Below are 1185 nucleotides of genomic sequence, written 5' to 3'. Positions count from 1 at the left end.
GCTGCATCAGACACTGAAGATGAAAAAACTATCATCCCCATATATAACTAATTTGTGCTGTGCACCAACAAGAACCTGCTTTCAATTTCCATGCCAATTTACAACCCCCATACTGTACCAGGCAAGGTTAGTGGCTATTGAAAATACCACCAGGACAGGGCTATCTAAACACACATTCGGTAGTGTGTTAACTATACAAAAAAAGACACTGTACAGTTTAAAAACAAATCTTACCCAGCCTTACATTTCAATTTTTTTTCTTTAAAAGGAGTGAGTTGTGTACAGGGGGGTTAAATGCTTTACAGCCAAGAAAAAAAAAAAACTGCGCTAGAACCAACTTATTCATCATCATCATCATCTTCTTCCTCCTCATCCTCTTCATCTTCCTCATCTTCCTTCTTTTTCTTGCTTTTTTCAGCCTTGAAAACTCCCTTTTTTGCTGCATCAGGCTTCCCTTTAGCTCAGTATGCAGCAATATCCTTCTCATATTTTTCCTTCAGCTTAGCAGCCTTCTCATAAGGCTGCTTGTCATCCACAGCAGTGTTATTCCACATCTCTTCCAGTTTCTTTGCAACATCACCAATGGACAGGCCAGGATGTTCACCTTTGATTTTTGGACAATACTCAGAACAAAACAAGAAAAAGGCCGAAGGAGGCCTGTTGGGTGCATTGGGATCCTTGAACTTCTTTTTTGTTTCCCCTTTAGGAGGGATATAAGTTTTCACTTCTCTTTCATAACGGGCCTTGTCTGCCTTTGCCATGTCTTCAAATTTTCTTTTCTCTTTAGCAGACATGGTCTTCCACCTCTCTGAGCACTTCTTAGAAAACTCTGAGAAGTTGACTGAAGCATCCGGGTGCTTCTTCTTGTGCTCCTCCCGGCAAGTTTGCACAAAGAATGCATATGATGACATTTTGCCTCTAGGCTTCTTAGGATCTCCTTTGCCCATGATTAATTATTTTTCCTCCGCAAGGCACAGAGTCACCCAGTGCCCGTCCGGCTCTCACTTGCCCCAGCGCTGTCTCTATGGAGCTCATTGTACTGCAATCTGGCTTTAATTCTTTCCTGCTGCAAATAGCTGGGAGGTGAAGGGAACAAATAGAAGGAAAAATAGCCACTGATGGTTGCAGACTTATTTATTTATTTTAAACAATTCATCAGGGACAAAAGAGATCTTATTAAAATGA

General features: G+C 41.2%; 1 pseudogene; it reads right to left on the bottom strand.

The window, feature by feature from the left end:
• Positions 1-338: 338 nt before the first annotated feature.
• On the bottom strand, positions 339-970 carry LOC128050299 (high mobility group protein B1-like; annotated as a pseudogene).
• Between the last annotated feature and the right edge of the window lie 215 nt (positions 971-1185).

This window comes from Budorcas taxicolor, chromosome 1 (assembly GCF_023091745.1).
Source record: "Budorcas taxicolor isolate Tak-1 chromosome 1, Takin1.1, whole genome shotgun sequence".
In the NCBI taxonomy this organism is placed as follows: Eukaryota; Metazoa; Chordata; class Mammalia; order Artiodactyla; family Bovidae; genus Budorcas; species Budorcas taxicolor.
This window is presented reverse-complemented; position numbering and strand designations above follow the sequence as displayed.